The sequence below is a fragment of the Lissotriton vulgaris genome, chromosome 6 (assembly GCF_964263255.1).
Source record: "Lissotriton vulgaris chromosome 6, aLisVul1.2, whole genome shotgun sequence".
Lineage (NCBI taxonomy): Eukaryota > Metazoa > Chordata > Amphibia > Caudata > Salamandridae > Lissotriton > Lissotriton vulgaris.
Window position 1 is genome coordinate 603,232,585 of NC_141694.1, and position 15,549 is coordinate 603,248,133.

General features: G+C 49.1%; 1 protein-coding gene across 1 annotated transcript in view; it reads left to right on the forward strand.

Moving 5' to 3' along the window:
• Positions 1-15,549, forward strand: part of COQ3 (coenzyme Q3, methyltransferase) — a 96,340-nt gene that overhangs the window by 24,990 nt on the left and 55,801 nt on the right. The window lies entirely within an intron of this gene.

Below are 15,549 nucleotides of genomic sequence, written 5' to 3' on the forward strand. Positions count from 1 at the left end.
AGCGTAAATATATGCAAGAAACACAGTTTGCCTCTGTTTTATGTGTAGAAATCCACATGTAAACGTAAAACCAGGAGCCTTGCATATTGCCTTTTTCTGGGTTGAGCTTCTCTTATTAACTGCCCAGCCAGCTTGAGACAAAGGTTAATCTTTTTAATTTGGTTATGCCTAAGAAGCACTGCCACGAGCATCTGTATGGAGCAGCGGTGCCTAGTGTGAACTGGGACATTGCATTGTGCTGGTGTCTTGTCAGGCTTTGAGGGCTCTGTTGACGTCTCCTTTACCTAAAGAAATTGTTAAATATAGTCTTGGATAGAAAATTCATAACGTGCACACTGTTAGCTTGGCTACCTACAATCACATCAAGATTGATAGCCTACTTTTCTCTTCAAGCATAAGGATGGCAAGTTGTGTTTTTTTAAACGATTCATAATCATAATCCAGCATACTGCTGAAATTGCCACTAACAACTTTTTATACCATTGCGAGCCAGGTGAAGAAGAATGATAGCCACACGGCTAAATAAATACTTTAGAATGAAGTGGATGAAGGAAATTAGCTGACCTTAAAGTGCAGAAGCATGCTGTGCCAGATAATCTAGAGGCAGCTGATAACATGGGTCTGGAGGGAGGCAGGAAGGAGATGATGTGAGGCTGTTTTCATCTAACTGAGAGAAATCAAAGGAGTACTTACGACTGCGAGAAAATACTAATGAGAACAGAGGACATGTGGCTGTGTTGGATAGTGTTGGAATTTGAGATGGGCAAATGCTGTTTGTGTAGAGTGTTCTTTGCTGAATGTGGATAATGCTGAATTGCATACATTGTTCATGTTAAGACGCGAATGATTTGATTAAAGATGGTCCTCTTAGAATTATGACTAAGAGAGGTGTAATAAAAACTTTTGTCTCACCACCATATTCAGAATATCACATAGGGAAATTACTGTTTGGGATTCACTTCTATTAGCAGCGTCGTGATTGGCTAGCGTACCCTGGAAAACTTTGCGCTTCCTGTTCCTGCGTCGTCCACAGAACAATGGAGGAGAGGTGGCGGCTGGCAGGTAATTGTTTTTTTTTTCTAAACAACCCCCCGCCTGACCCGCAGCCCCTGCACCATAGTAGCCACCACTGCCACCTGGTATGTCTTTGGTGCCTGGAGCGCAACCGCGACCTGAAGTCGTGCTCCGACTGATGGGCCATGGCTTCAAAAGCTTTGAGGGGGCAATCCCTAAAGCTGATTGCTGCCCAGCGTTAGTCGCCTTAGAGATCCCTTGGGTTCCGCGCAGTTGGCTCCGGCCCCGGTGCCCAGGCCTTCTCAAGGATCCGTTCCTGGATCCGGACCAGCGCCGGGCACACCCACTCGACCCTCCCCATCGCCGCGTCCGACACTGAGACCCTCAACTTTGCCGGCGCCCATTGGCGGCGTTTCACCATCCTTATTCCAGATGACACAGAGTTGGCTGAGCATCCACCGAGACCGGCGCCGATGGAGCCATTGGGCTCCATGCCGCATCCTGTCCCTTATTTTGAAGGTCTAGGATTGGATGAGAATTGGTAGGGGCAGCAGGACCCCTTAGAAATCCTGATTTTCAAAGAGGAAATGGGCTGGTTCGGGGACCTGGGTGATGCCAGCAGCTTGTACACCTCTCCAGAGCCTGGCATGGTGTCTCCCCCTAACCTGGCTAGGGAGGAGGAGGCTTCACTTGCAAATGTGGTGCTTAGGGCTGTGGAGGTCTTAGACCTGCAGCTTCCTACTGTGGCAGTCAAGACCAATGTCTTGACGGAGATGCTGCAGCCTGATGTCCCCAACTCGGAACCCTGGCTACCGTTTAATGAGGCATTAACAGATATTCTACTGAGCACCTGGTCCAAGCCCAGCACAGGGGCTCCTGTGAACAGAACTGTTGCCACCTCCATCCCCTGCACAGGGTGACACAGCTTTCCTCTCCAACCCCCAGAGCTTGTCGGTCCAACCCTCTACTTCACGTGGCACGTTTCCCTTCCGCACACCTGGATAGCGAATCCAAAAAGGCTGGACAGCTTTCCCAAAATGCCGCCATAGCCATATAAAGCGCTTGTTACCATCCTGCGGTGTGGTACGCAGTGTGCCTTCTGTGGTTGTTTACCTGGACTAGTGGGATTTTTATCCCCAGATTGCACTAAAGCAAGGAGGGGAGCGCTTCCTGTAATGCCACCATAGTGCTATAAAGCGCTTGTTTCCACTCCGCTGCGTGGGATGCATGCGGGCCACGACAGGTCAAAGTCTGGGTAAAGGGAAATCCCGTCATGTACCATTCAGTGACTGGAAGAAGTGAGGTCCGGCCACCCTCTTCGCTCACATTTTCAGCCACTGAGGAACAGAGGTGTTTACCATGAAGGACTTTCTGTCCTGAATCTTGGCATCCGTAAAGATGGGCTTCTCTTTGTCCCAACTGTTACCTGAATTATATGACCTTTAGTTCAAGCTAGCCACCTGCATTGTGACTTTTTTGCCAGACTCTAACAGTTTTTAGATTCTTGTGGGGCCCATGTTGGACTGTGTTCTTGTTATGGGGGAGCTTGTATTGATACATTGGTGTCTGTTTGAGAAGGGTAATTCCCTCTTTTTTTGTGGGTAGGAGGACTTTGATGGGACGTAAGGGCTCCACAAACATGGGAAAGAGAAAGGGTCTTCCTCCAAAGCTTCACCCCGCCTGCTTCACCTCAAGTTTCCACCATAGAGCTTTTTCTTAATCGCGCCGTGGGGGTGGTATCCAAAGAAATCAAGTTGGCTGAAAGAATGTTATCCCTGAATAGGGACAGCCTCCCCCATCGATCCTGGGGTCGCCTGTCTCCTAGAGGGTTGTTGGGTCACCTCATTGTCAGGTAGAAGCTTATAATCAATCAGGGGAGAAAGAAGCTGAGATACATTCGGCTTCCAAACGATAAGACAGTTCATCAAAGGAGAATGGATCACTTGTCTTGTTTTTACCAGGGTCTAGGGTTCTAACTGTCTAAAAAACCCTTATTTACATGATAGTCGTAGGAGCGGTATATCTTGGTTGTCCGCTTCGATAGTTAAGTGAAAAGCATCGTCATAGGGTCTTAGTTATGCTTTCCTACACCTGGAGGGAGACCAATTGGTTTTCACAGTAGTGATCAGAAATAATGAGGGTGAAAGTGAGGTGAGTTTAAAATTACCTCCATCCCTATAGTTTTATTTTATTCTGTTGGGGATGGGGCAAGGCTACTGTAGCCTTTCTATTCATGCACCATCATCATTTTAGAGTTACATAAACTTGAATAAGATTCAAGAATACATTTTTACGTCCGATAGTACAGGTACCACCTTCTACCTCAGTTTGCGGTGCAGTCAGAGCTTGGCCTAGTTAAGTGACGGATGTTGTGTCCTTAGGTCCTCTACTGTGCGAGATCACGGTCTGGATCAGGAAAGAATTAAAGTTAAATCGGCTGATCCTTGAGGATTGCTTGGCCCATAATCGGGTGTATAAAATAAAGTGAATTATCTATGTGAAAACCGCTTTTGCCTCCCTAGAAAGGTCTGATATCTTTGATGACTACTCTTTGTCCTTGCGAGAGCTCGGGTTTGGTAAAAGGTTGTCTATGGATCTAACCATCTTGGAGAGAGAGCAACATTAGCTACAGAAACCCTTGGTGCAGGGTCACATGCTACTGAAAACTGTGCAGAGTGAGTATTAAGCCATAGTTTGCTCAGGTCCACCTTTAGGAAGATCGGTTTCTCCTGTCCAGTTTCAGGTTTAATTCCCTTCATCATCTTTTGGCATCCCTATGTGGCTGGGCTGTGCCTGATGCTAGGTTGCCCTACAGCTGCGACAGTAAGTCTCCACAGGACACCTTGCATTTTTAATGTTTTGGTCCTATTTTAGCTGGCCCAGGAAACGTTTTTTAAATTCCCCTATTGAAGTCTTTGAATTTCTTTCAAGTAAAGCCAGCCTTGATTTATCGTATCGTATCGTATCGTAAGGGGTGCTTATATAGCGCACTGACACCATGGGTTTCCTGGCGCTGGTTGGAAATAGAGGGGACAGAAAGACTAACCAGAATGAGGGAAAAGCCAAGTTTTTAGAGATTTGCGAAAGAGAATCAGAGAATTAGAAGTTTTAAGAGAAAGAGGGAGAGAATTCCAGAACTTGGGGGCCAGGTAAGCAAATCTCCGGCCTCCAGATCTGCAGAGCTTGTAAGAAGGGACGGTTAAGAGATGAAGATAGGAGGATCTCAAGTTGCGGGACGGGCAATAGGGTAGAATAAGAGATTTTACAAAGATGGGACAAGAGCCAGCCAGGGATTTGAAGATGAGGCAGCCGATCTTAAAGGCTGCCCTAGAGGCGACAGGGAGCCAGTGGAGTTTGACGAGGAGGGGCCTGGCAGATTGCCACTTCGGGATCCCTAAGGCCAATCTCGCCGCCTGATTTTGGACCACCTGTAGTCTGCCCATCGATGTTTTGGGCAGACCATGGTAGATCGAGTTGGAGAAATCTAGGCGAGAGAGGACGAGGGCCATGATGACCTGCAGGAGGGCTTCAGGTGTAAGGAGGTATGCCACTTTCCTGATCCTGCGCAGTTGGTAAGTGCAGGATGAGACCACGGTCCCCACCTGCGGCCCTAGGGATAGAGCAGAGTCAATAGTGACCCCTAAGCTCTTCACCGAGGCCACGGGAGTGGGAGACGGGCCCAGTTCCGCCGGCCAGAAATGTGGCCCCCAGAAGGTGGGGCTCCTACCAGGAAGGAGGAGCTCAGTCTTACCGGGGTTCAGTTTTAACTGGTTATGGCCCATCCACTGGAGAATGTGGGACATGGCTGACTGAAAGTTAGGAATAGCAGAAGGGGAATTAAGAGAGAAGATGAGCTGCAGGTCGTCCGCGTAATTGAACACGGTGACGTCCCACAGCCTCAGAGAAAGTAGAAGAGGGCGGAGATAGAGATTGAAGAGAAGAGGGGACAGAGAAGAACCCTGGGGGACCCCACAGAGCGACTGCTCTCTAGGGGCCCTGAAGGTACCCAGGCTAAGGGTCTGGGACCTGCCCGTCAGGAAGGATCTGACCCAGGCCAGAGCCGGGCCCTGGATGCCAGCCTGCTCGACACGGCGGAGAAGGATGTTATGATCCACCGTGTCGAAGGCGGCTGACAGATCTAATAATACCAGGGCCTGGGGGGTACCTTTGTCAGCACCGTCTCTCAGGGCATCCAGCACGGCCAAGATCACTGTCTCCGTTGAATGGCCGGGTCTAAAGCCAGCTTGGTTGCCCTCGAGAAAGTTGGAGCTCTCGATAAACTGTGAGAGACAGGTGGTGACATGGGCTTCCAGGATTTTTGAGAAAAAAGGTAAGAGAGAGATGGGGCTGTAATTAGCCGGGACGGCGGGGTCAGCCCCCGGTTTCTTCAAAAGAGGTACCAACACGGCCTCCTTGAAGGGGGCCGGCACCGTCCCAGAAGAAAGAGAAGAATTTAGCAGAGGGAGAATACAGTCGGGTAGAGTGTGGCAGATGTCCCTAAGAATGGAAGGGGGGCAGCAGTCATCTGGAGATCCCGACTTAATACGGGTGGCAAGAGTCGCCAGGGAGGAAGAGTCAAGAAGAGGGAATTGTGTGAAAGAAGAAGTGTTGTGGGGGGGGGGGAGACAGGTCCAGCGCCAGGAAATGTAGTAGGAATGGTGTTCTTGATCGATACGATTTTTTCAATGAAGAAAGTGCTAAGGGCGTTGCATGCTTCCTGTGTAGGGGCCTGAGTAGGGAGCGTCCTGGGGTCGGAAGTAAATTCATTAAGAACTTTAAAAATTTCCTTAGTCTGGCAAGGGGCAGATAAAATTTTTCCAGAGGCATAGGTTTTTTTGGCAGCCAGAATAGCGAGTTTATACCCATTGCGGGCAGCCACGTATGCGTCTCTGCTTGCAGGGCTGTAGTCTCTCCTCCACTTCCGCTCAGACTGGCGGAGTTCTAAATGGAGAACTTTTAGGTGGGGGGTAAACCATTTGTGGGAGTTATTGTGCCGGGATTGAGGAAACTTAGTGAAGGGAGCAAAGATGTCACTGGCTGTAGTAAGCCAGTCTGCCACACAGCCGTGGAGCTCGTCGGTACCGGTGTCGTTGGGTACCGGGGAGTAGGTTTGGGACAGATGAGCCAGAAATTTAGGGGGATCGACAGCCTTCCACTTGCGAGCCGTGCCCCCCTCCCGTAAGGGGGCCCTGATGTGGCCGACCGCTGAAAAGGTGGTATCGATCAGACAATGGTCCGACCACAAACGAGGTGTTATTAATGGGCAGGAGGACGTCTTCAGATGCTACCCAATCAGTGTGCTATTTTTACTGTATTATCCTTTCTGTGTGCTGCTTTGTGCCTTGGAGGTTGAGACCTGATTAATTGATGTACTGTTCTGACGGGTCATCTCTGTTTTATAGACTTTCATATTATGTACATTTTTAGTGATGGTTTTATATTGATGCCGTTTGTATTCTTTTATGGCTGTTTGATCAAGAGAATAAAGATTTTATGATGATAGTAATTTTTGGAACATTTCCTATTTGCTTCTGCTAGAAGTTCACATCTAAGAAAATACCACTTGCAAAACAAGCATTGGCAATAGGTCTCTTCTTTGAGACCTACTGGCGTTAGAAGTGCCTTTTGGCGATGCTGTGCACCATGGCCCAAAAACATTTTTAAAAATAGACCTGATAATGTGGCCACAGCGACTGTGTGTTGACATGTGCCTACAAAAAAGACGCAGGCACCATTTAAATTAATTAACCAATCTTAGGACAATTATTAAATAAAAAAAAAAGAGGAATAAGAAGTGGCGCAAAAGCAAGTTTTTAAGGGTGAATGGCCTTCTAGAGCACCCATCCATCCATCCATCCATTCCTCCCTCCCTCCCTCTCTCCCTAACTCACTCCCTCCCTCCATCCCTCCCTCCAGGACCGCTAGACGGAATTTCACCAAATTTGGCAAAAAGGTAGCTCTTAGTCCAGAAAGAACACTTTTTGTTCCGTTCAGTAGTTTGAGTGATATTAAAGAAAAGACCCCCCTGATCTCATGCCGAGATCTGATTGGAAAGCAACACTTCAAGCAGGAAGTGTTGGCAGCCATCTTGGGACTAATGAGTCCCAGAAAAAAAGTTAAAAAAAATTCAAAAATAAAAGAGGGCATGGTAGGAATACCCTGACCCCTTAGTTCTGGTTGTGGGGTCCCAGAGAGACCCCGCCAGGGTAACATGGATTTTTAAAAATCTTCACCAAAAATCGAAGTGAATTCGTGACTTTGGTTAAAATTCCCCCATTAAAAGTAAGCACAGGCTCTCGTGATTCTTTTGGTAAAATCACCTGGGTGAGCCAGATCCTGGGGGCATTGTATAGAAAAAAAAGGGTTTCTCACAGGGCTCCCTTCCTGAGGCTTATGGAGCCCAGGGGACCACCACCTCCCTGGAGCTATATTTCAGAAATATGCGGGGTCTGCGCGTATCCCCCGTACCCTGGGATCACCGCCTCCCCGGGATTACATTGAAAAAATTATATGGGGGGGGGTTTCTTTTTTAGAAAAGGGGTGGGCCCTCTCCTAAGCTGTTCTCGATTCCAGGAACCACATCCTCCTCAGGACAGGCCCTCGTAAAGTAAAGGAGGGGGCAGTGCAACCCCCCTCCTGGAAACATAATTGGCCCTGGGGCCCGCCACCCCACCTCCCCCAGGGACGGCTCCAGCTATCTCCACAGGTGCCCACCCTTGGGAGATAACTGTTTGCTTCTGCAGCAACTCTGGCGGAGCAAAAGCAAACACTGGTTCAAGTTGGCAGGAGCTGTCAAAGTGCTCTCGCCCGCTGAAGGCGAGGTTTCATCTCTTTCCCTGCCCACAGACGTGCTCTTGCACACAGGAAGTTGCATTTCCAGAAGCTCCTTGTGTGCAACAGCAATGCCGGCTCTCGCAGGAGACAGGGAGCCAGTAGGGACTGCGGGTGCCTTGACGCTCCCCCCACAGTCTCATTGCATACTGGGTGTCCTGGGTAGGCTCCAGGACACTCAGTGAAACATGGGTGAGCGGGGGGGCTACCTTCCCTATTGTATTTCAGCCGATCGCCTGGGCTGAAATTGACCTGGGGAGGGTGGACGCACTCCCCTTCCCATTCCCCTTTTTGAGTGAATAGAATTTATAGGGTTGTTGGGGGTCGAAATCTGCATGGGAGGGGCGATGCGTGGCCCCCTTCCCCTGTTGAATCTAATATAAATTAAGGCTGGGCTCTGGGTGATTGGGTCCCTGGGGCCGAAATCGGCCCGGGAGGGTTGGGGCGCACAGCACAGCGCCTCTCCCCTGTGCAGTGGGCAAAAAACAAGCAGAAAAGGCAAAATTGAGGGCAGAGAGCAGAATGTGCAAACCAGAAGGCAGAAAAAAATGCAAAAAAGGCAGAATTGAGGGCAGAAAAATGAGCAGAAAAGGAAGAACAAAGGGCAGATAAACAAGCAGGGGAGGCAGAACAGAGCAGAAAAGGGCAAAACAGGTTACAAAAACTAGCCGGAAAGGTAGAGCAGGAAAGGCAAAATAGAGGGTAGAAAAACACACAGAAAGGCAAAACAGCAGGAGAGGGCAAAACAGACCACTCGGATACACACACCTACTCACAGACCCACTGAGACACTCACACAACCACTTACCAACTCACTCCGACTCAAGCACCCACTCACACACCCACTCGGAGACTCACACACCGACTCACAGACCCACTCAGAGACTCAAACACCCTTTCACATACCCGCTCAGACTCTCATGCACCCACTCACAAACTCACGCACCCACTCACATACCCTGTTAGAGACTCATTCACTCACTGACAGACCCACTTTGGTACTCATGCACCCAGTCACAGACTCCCTCAGTAACTCAAACACCCATTCACAGACCCTTTGCAACACTCATGCACCCACTCACAAACCCACCCAGACACTCGCACACCCATTCACAGACCCATTCAGAGACTCGTGCACCCACTGACAGACCTACTGAGACACCCACTGACAGACCCATCCAGACATCCATGCACTCCATCACAGACCCACTCAGAGACTCGCGCTCCCCTTCACAGACCCACTCAGAGACTCGCGCTCCCCTTCACAGACCCTCTCAGAGACTCGCGCTCCCCCTCACATACCCACTCAGTGGCTCATGCACCCCTCACATACCCACTCAAAGACTCATGCACTCACTCACTCTTGTACTCACTCACAGACTCACTCAGACACTCACACACCCACTGACAGATCCCCTTATACACTCATGCACTCATTCACAGACCCACTCAGAGACTCAGGCATCCACTCATAGACCCACTCAGATACTCGCGCACCCACATACCCACTCAGAGTCTCACGCTTTTACTCACAGACCCACTTAGAGACTCACCCACCCACCCACACAGAAACCCATGGACTCCTTCACAGACCTACTCATGCACCCACTCACAGACCCACTCACTCACGTACCCTCTCACAGATCCACTCAAACCCTCATGCATCCACTGACAGACCCAGTTAGACACTCACGCACCCACTCCTGTATGCACTAACTCACAGACCCACTCACTCATGCACTCACTCACAGACCCACCCACAGACTCATGTACTCCCTCACAGACCCACTCAGATACTCACACACCCACTCACATACCCAGTTAGAGACTCCTGCACTCACTGACAGACCCACTGAGGTACTCGTGCACCAAGTCACAGACTCGCTTAGTGACTCAAACACCCATTCACAGACCCTCTGCAACACTCATAAACCCACCCAGCCCCTCATACACCCATTCACACACTCACTCAGAGGCTCATGCACCCACTCACAGTCCTACTCAGGGACTCAGGCACACACTGACAGACCCACTCAGAGACTTGTGCTCCCCCTCACAGACCCACTCACTCTTGTACTCACTCACAGATCCACTCAGACACTCACACACCCACTGACAGACCCCACTTAGACACTCATGCACCCACTAACAGACCTACTCAGACATACACCCACTGACAGACCACTCACACCCACTGACAGACCCACTTAGACACTTGCATCCACTCACAGACCTACTGATACACACACTCATACACTAACTGTCAAAGGATAGTTTGATTTGATTTGATTTGATTTTGTGATTTGTAAAGCGCTCGAATGCCCGAGGGTGTCTTGGCGTGGTTACAATTGGGAAATAAAATTAAAACATTTTTAGAAATTCACAAACCAAAGGTTACAGGGATATTATAATTGGGAAACTACATTAAAAAAACCTTAGAAATTCACTGAAAAAAACAAAGGTTACCGGGAAGTTATAGTTAGGCTCAGTTTCAGTCGTGCAAAACCAGTGAAATTCAGCATTTATAGTAAGCTCAGCTAACTATAATTTACGTTCCCGCAATGCTCTGCTTATCACTTCACATTTTACATCACTCATGACATGGTCAGTGATGTCTACGTTTTCTCATCAGTAATTTCACGCAGATGTTGCACTGAAATTATCAATGATGCAGTAGAAGATGTCATGAGTTGTGTAATATGTGGGGTAATTATCAGTGCATGGCGAGGGTGCAAGTTATGGTTACCTTAGGGCACGAGTTATAGTTTTTTGAGATGACTAGAACTGCTGAATTCCTGTGGTTTTGTCTGTGTAAAATCTGAACCTAACTATAACGTCCCTGAAATACTTATTTCAGTGAATTTCAATTTTTTTTAACGTAAAGTAATATTTAAATACCATATTTTGATCCAACCGACACCATCCCCGGACCCAGCATATTTTGTGGCGGGGACATATGTTTCCCCCTCCCTATGCCGATTTCAGCTCAGGTACCTCATTTTCTGGGGACTGACCATACTGTAAACGGGGTAGGGGGCACTCAGCCTCACTTCACGGGCCAATTTGGCCCCAGGTACCCCATCCCCCATGGCCCTCCATCTGTTTAAAAGTGGAGGGGGGCACGCAGTCCCCCTCCTCGGGCTAATTTGGCCCCGGTGACCCCATCCCCGGGGCATTGCCAATTACTAGAGGGCTAGGGAGTCTGCACAGCCCCCTTACTCGGCCGAATTCGGCCCCGGGGACCCCATCCATCAAGGCCCGTCCAATGTAAATGTAAATGTTTTGTACTTGTATAGCGCACAGCTACCCGGACCGGGTCTCCCGGCACTTGTACTCATACCGCTAAGGAACCCTTCCTGGCTTTTCCCTGTGAAATGTTCACTCCTGGGCATCCCCAAGGTGAAGCCAGGCATCCCAGCGCTGTTGAAGCCGTTGTGGAGTTTAAGCAAGCTATTGCCCAGAGTTGCAGCGTGGGACCCATGATTAGAATAGGCACTGAGGCGAGAAATCAGGTCCGAGGAATTTAGAGCTCAAGACCCCGCCAAGACCGGCCGAGGCGGGAATTGAACCCTGGTCCCGGGCCAGACCTCTGCATCAGGGTCTGCCGCTCTAACCACTGAGCCACTCTCCTCCACCAAAAAAAGGGTAGGTGCCCTGGAGCACCCACTGCATCTTCGATGGGGGCCAAAAATGTTGCTCCCTGCAGGCAGGAGAAATCTTCAGATGTTTCCCTGCCCGCATTACTGAGGGCTGGAAAACAGATCTGAAGTTCCCTCCCATCTGGTGGGAGCTTTTTTCAAACTCCGGCCAGCTGGGAGCAGTTTTCGTGTTTGTTCTCGTTTGGACCTTTGAAATTGCTCCTGTCAAGCTAGAGCAAACACAGGTTTCCCTGCCCGCACCAGTGCGGGCATGGAAACTGCTGTGTTCTGGGGGATCGGCACACTAGGACATAGCTGGCGCTAGCCCTGGGGAATGGGGTCACCGGGACTATTAATGGCTCCGGAAGAGGGAGCATGCCTCCCTCCAATTTCTTTGCACAGCCACACGTGTATGTTTATAAAACAAAATTTTCTTGTGCCACAGATCATCTGCGGACTTGCCGCAACATTTTAAAAACGTTTATAGCCCTCTGCAGGCGACTTAGGGAGTCAGTGTATTCCTAGCGTTCCCCCTTGAAGTACATTTGCCCATTCGTTACCACTTGCCTCTTCTGGTTTTGTGGTGAAACACAAATATGTAACTTGTTTTTATTTATAAACTTTTATTTTTTTTAAAGCTCAACACAACATCTTATTCCCTAATGGTCACTTCCAAGATGCCCCTGCTTAGGTATTCAAGTCAGGAGTTGAAAGATCTTTATCCCTCTTGTGGGGACCTAATTATCCCTTGATCTCCTCTTCCAGTTCCCGCTTGTGACATCTCAGCTTCTCATACATCCACCCATACAAAAATTCCCAGACCATTAAAGGCGCTATATTTTAACGCACGTTCCGTTCCTAAACATGCTGTGGAAATATGGAGCCTTATTGACTCGGAAATCTCCAGATATTTGTTTCATTACTGAAACTTGGTTACATGAGTACGCCTTTCTAGATGTGGCCATCGCGTTTCCTCCACAATACAAAGTAATAAGAGTGGATAGGGAAAAGAAGAATAGAGGAGGTGGTTTACTCATTGCCTCTACCCTGGCTGTGAATATCACTTCTTTAGAGTCCATTAGTACATGTAATATGGAAATATGTGTTTTTAAAATGGATGGTCTGTTAGGAGGAGCATGGAGAGGTGCATTAGTATACTGATCTCCAGGTCCAAAAAATGACTTTCCACATAAATTACTGGAGATCATCGCTCAACATGTACTAGCCTCTGATTTCTTCCTTTTAACTGCCATGCAGGGTTATTACTTGATACTGATACTGACCAGCTAATTTCTAGCATCAACACCTTGGAATTAGTTCAACTGGTTACTGGGCCAACTCTTATTGCGGGTCACACACTCGATCTTTTGTTGACAAACTCCACAGAGATTAGGGTGGAATCTCCAATACCATTATTGTGGTCTGATCATTCTTTATTAAAATTTATCATTTTTGACCATGCTATTGATATGGTCCCTTGTAAGGATGTAGTTTGGAGAAGATCTTGGCGTAAAGTCACTCTGCCTCTTTTCGCTGCCACTTTTAGGCCCACTCCATCTAGCCCCAACAATAACATTGATTTGTGTGCTATCTCCCTAGATAGAGCTATACTCAACACCTTGGATAAAATCGCTCCTCTTACTAAAGTTACTCTTAAAGCACGAGCTGCTCCCTGGTTTACTGACCAACTAAAGTTACAGAAGCTCTCTTGTAGGTCCGCGGAGCGGAAATGGAGGAAAAACAAAGAACAGACAGACCGCGTATTTTACAAAGGTGTTCACCATAAGTACATGGAAAATATTAGTCATACTAGGGAAATGTTTCTCTTGAATCGTATTGAGAAGGCTGCGAACTCTAATAAAGAGCTCTATCAAATTTTAAAAGAATTTTCTACTCCTCCTGCTCAGCTTCAACTTTCTACTTCTCAGGATTGGATAGAATCTCTCTCTAAATTCTTTGAGGACAAGATCATGGACATTCATACCTCCTTTCCAGTGCTTGATAATTGTAATGATATGGGGAATTCTTCGTCATCTCCTTTAGATCCCCCTCATACTTTGATGGAATTTACCCAGTGCAGCTCTGCAGAGGTGACTGAAGCCTTTATTAAAATAAAAACTGGTTCACCTACTGACCCTCTGTCACCAAAGATTTTTCCTACCATTGCCCCATCTCTGCTAGACCACCTCACTGACTTATTTAATAAATCATTGTCGGAGTTGAGGGAGCAGTTGATGACGTCTCGGAGGTGCGGTGCTATGATGGAGTCTGCTTTGTCGAAGATGCGGTGAGGGCATGGGTCTGTGGGGGATCCTGAGTGGATAGAGTTCATCAGGCGGATGGTGTCCTCAGTGGAGATTGGGTTCCAGTCATTGAGGATGTTCAAGGGCGGTGCAGGTCCTGCAGAGGGTTGGGTGGGTTGGTCTTCGGGTCGGTTGTCGAAGCTGTTGTGGATGTCTGCGATCTTGTTGTGGAAGAATGAAGCTAGGGAGTTGCAGAGGGCTTGAGAGGGGGTGATGTCGTTGGAGTTGGCTGAGGGGTTGGTAAATTCCTTGACGATGTTGAATAATTCCTTGCTGTTGTGGGCGTTGTTATCTAGTCGGTCCTTGAAAGCGGCTTTCTTGGCAGTCCGGATCAGTTGGTGGTGTGTACGGGTGGCGTTTTTGAAGGCGTCGTTGGTGCTGGTGTTTGGGTCTTTTTCCCAGGCCTTCTCAAGGGAGCGACAGAGTTTCTTAGATTTCTTAAGATCATCGTTGAACCAGGAGGCCTTCTTGCTGCCTAGTTTGATTTGACGTTTTTTCAACGGTGCTAGGATGTCGGCGCTGTTGGATAGCCATTGGGTGAGGTTAATGGCTGCTTGGTCGGGGTTTGAGGAGTGGGCAGGGGGGTTTTGAAGAAGCGATGAGGAGATCTGGTCGATGGTGATTTTGTTCCAGTTTCTTCGCAGAGTGGGTTGAGGATGGTTGTGGGTTGTGGTCTTATTGTAGGTAAAGTGAACGCAGCTGTGGTCCGTCCAAAGGAGAGCTGTGGTGTGGCTGAAGGAGACATGTTTGCTGGAGGTGAAGATAGGGTCGAGTGTGTGACCTGCAGTGTGGGTGGGGGTAGTGACAAGTTGTTTGAGTCCGACGTTGGCGAGATTGTCCAGAAGGGTGGTGGCGTTGCGGTTGTTGTTCTTTTCCAGGTGAAACTTGAGGTCTCCCAAAAGAATGTAATCCTCGGAGGGGAGGGCGTGTGGGGTGATAAAGTCCGTGATGTCCTCACTGAATTGTGCACGGGGTCCTGGTGGCCTGTAGAGGAGGGTGCCTCTGAGTGTGGTCTTGGGGTCGATGTGGATCTGGAAGTGAAGGTGTTCGGCGCTAGCGAGATTAACGTCTGAGCTGGTTGAGATGCGGATGGATTTCTTATGGACGATAGCGATGCCTCCTCCTGTTTGGTCGGTACGGTCCTTACGGATGATCTTGTAGCCTTTCGGGATGGCAATGGTGATGTCTGGGGCTGATGTGGCGTTCATCCATGTTTCTGTTAGGAAGGCGACGTCTGGAGAGATGGTGTCAAGTAGATACCAGAGGTCGATGGCGTGCCTGTGGACCGAGCGGGTGTTGAGCAGGATGCATTTTAGGTAGTTTGTGTCAGAGAACTGTTTTGTGTCCGAGGATGAGGAGTTGTTCTTGGTGCCGTCGAACTTGCAGGAGTTGCAAGAGAAGGGTCCATGGATGTGTCCAGGAGCGGCTTGGACGCAGTTGGGGAGACGGCCGGGGTTTAGGGCTAAGAGGGTGGTGGCGTCGTATGTGATGCGGGTGGGGTGGGTGGTACGGGGGCCAGGGGGTCTGTCGCTGGGCGCGGTCCAGGCGCGGACCGGCGTAGACGGGCTTACCTTTGGCGCGACTGGGGCGCGATCGCTGCGCGCGACAGCATCTGTCATAAGTGGGTGGGGAGGGGGGAGGGGCGAGGGAGGATCAGACGGGAGGCGGGTGCGTGGTGGAGGGGGCGGGCTCAGGGCAAAACAACAACAACACAGCAAATGGCGGCTATAACGCAAGTGCAGACCGGGTTGGGGAAAATGATG